The sequence below is a fragment of the Vigna radiata genome, unplaced genomic scaffold, assembly GCF_000741045.1.
Source record: "Vigna radiata var. radiata cultivar VC1973A unplaced genomic scaffold, Vradiata_ver6 scaffold_551, whole genome shotgun sequence".
Taxonomy (NCBI): Eukaryota; Viridiplantae; Streptophyta; class Magnoliopsida; order Fabales; family Fabaceae; genus Vigna; species Vigna radiata.
The window spans coordinates 8,427-11,196 of record NW_014542926.1 but is presented as its reverse complement, the minus strand read 5'-3'; positions in this window follow the sequence as shown (position 1 = coordinate 11,196).

Sequence of the window (2,770 nt, the reverse complement as noted above, 5' to 3'; positions counted from 1 at the left end):
ACTATATGAGTCAATACCCCTTAATATGATGGTTCTTTTTGTGGGGCATTGAGATGCAATATGTCCCCTCCCTAGACACTTAAAACACTTGATATCACTAGTGCGCTTGGAGGATGTTGATCCATCTTTGGGTTTCTCAAACTTCCTAGGAGGTTCCCCTTTTTTCACTTGTTTTTCATCCCTCTTGAAGTCTCTTTGATAGTAGAGCTAGAGTGGTTAGTTCTAAAACCTTTTCTGAAGAATTGTTGCTCTACCTTAATGTAAATTTGTACCAAGTCATTTAAGTTTTGGTAGGGAAACAATTCCACTCTATCTCTAATATCAAGATTAAGACCACTTAGAAACCTATAAATGGTGGTCTCTTCTTCCTCTCTAATCCCTGCCCTCATCATATAGAGCTTCATCTTTTGCCTATAGCTCTCTATGCTCATATCTCTTTGTTGGAGCCTTTGGAGTTTGTCCATTAGCTCCCTATGATAGTATGAGGGAATGTGCCTTCTTCTCATGGCACTTTTAAAGTCATTCCAATAGGTGACTTGGAGAAAATTAAAGAGTCTTCTCTCTCTCACAAGGGAGGTCCACCAATACATGGCATTCGCTTGGAAACTCAAGGTGGCCAATGTGACCTTTCCCTCCTCACTCACTTAATGACACTCAAAGAGTTGTTCAACTTTCATCTCCCAATCTAAGTATGCCTCAACATCTTCTTTACCATGGAAATGGGAGAGGTCTACTCTAACCTCTCTTGGAGTGTGCTCTCTATCATGACTTCTATGTGGGTGAGGTTGATAGTATTGGTTTGCAAACCTACTATCTACCTCAGTCTGTGAGTTGAGTTGGAGTTTTAGAACTCCTCCTTGTATGACTCATACTTCTTTATGTCCTCTTGGGCTTTTTGTTGTTTCTCATTAAGGACTCTAAGTTCTTCTTCCGACTTAGCAAGATACTCTTCTCTTTCAATTCTTTCTTTTTCTTTAAGAAGAGTTTCTTGCCTTTTCCAAATTTTAAGTGACTTTAGCTCTTGTGCTAATTTTTTCAAAGTGGGTTTTACATCCTCACTAGAGTCACTTCCAATTTCAAAGGAATTAGTCTTAAACATCCTTAAAGGTTTTCAAAAAGATGCAATGCAACAAACAAAATACTTAAATTTCAAATAAAGTTCCTTAAGAGACTTAAGGAGGCAAAAGACACCCAAGTTCATTTCCAAGAAAGGGAGGTGAATCACAATGGATTGCTTAAATACCAAACCTTTCCTAGCCAAAGTTTACCTTAGGCACTTTTCAACCAAATTTTTCAAAGGGAACTAAAGTCGAAATTAAAGTCGACACACACTAAACTATTACAATTAAAGAAAGCAAATAAAGGTTCCTCCAACCAACCAACTAAACTGGCTATGCGGCCTAATGATTAAGTTAGAAGAACTTTGGTTCCTCCCAACCAACCAACTATAAACGAAATTTACTAAGAAATAAAGGTTCTTGTTAGGAGATGGGATTGAGCACCAAAGACTCTCCCTAGACACCTAACAAGGCCGTGAATTACAAGAGAAAAAAAAAAGAAAGATTACAAAGCCAAAAAACAAAGAACAAAAATTTACAACCAAATCAAAGCTTCCTCCCAAAGTGTTTCTCTCCTTTCTTTTTGGCTACCACTCTAGACTTCAAGCTCCCTTTGGTTCTCCACCACCTAGAAGGCTACCTCTAAGATATTGGATCACCTCTCAAAGAGAACCTACACCATACAAAGTAACCAAAACGTGCAAGAAGAAACAAGGAATAAAAGCAATAAAAAGGTCCAAAAAAAAACAAGAAAGGCTTTGCAAAAGAAAAATTAATTATGACAAAACTAAGAAATCCAAGAAGACAAGCAAGAAATTAAAGGTTAAGAAAGAAAGGTTAGCTCTCAAAAGAAATCCTAATGAAAGGTGCTAGAATAGATTCACAAAACAAAAAAAAATTACTAGAAGAAAAGTGGGTGGTTCTTGTCTTTTGGCAACTTTGAGCAAATGAGGCACTAAGGGCACTCTTTTAGCATTATAGCCAAGACTTTTAGCCACTGGAAAGTGAAGATAAATACCCAAAATAGTGAGCAAAACACGTTCCAAAACAGATTGCACAAAAACAATGGTAGTGGTCTAAGTGATGGGTGTCGCGGCCCATACAAATTTAATTGCATATTAGAAATGCAGTATAGCTAGGGAATGACTCCTAGGTCGTCTCTCAAGGACCAAATGTGGTTCGAGTCTTAGGTCTAACACGAAGTGGGGGGGTTGTGAAAGGTTTTTGCAAGGAAAATTAAATGAAATTAAAACTTAAAATTAAAAGCAACCAAACATACTTGAAAACATTGAAATAAATGGACAAAGCATGAAGACCGAACGGTCCCATAGATGACCGAACGATTCTACATTGAGACCAAACTATCTCTAAACCATGTGAGGAAAATGGAAATGCAAGAAGGTAAAGAAACCAAACAAAATAGACAACATAGTGAACGAAAAAAAGTAAATTGAACACTACAATAGATAAATATCCAAACACAATTAAAGCCATTAAAATGCAACACTAAATTAAGTGGATGAAAAACAACTCAACCTACTAATTAAACTAAGTGAAAACAAGAGAAACTAACAAGCCTATTTAACTTCTATTAATTTATGTGAACCAAANTGCAATTAACAAATAAATTAAAAGTCCAAATGGCCTAAGGAAACCTTTTGGCCTTGAGTCATGTTTCAACAAGTCAAACTTCAATTTCCACCTTCAATAAG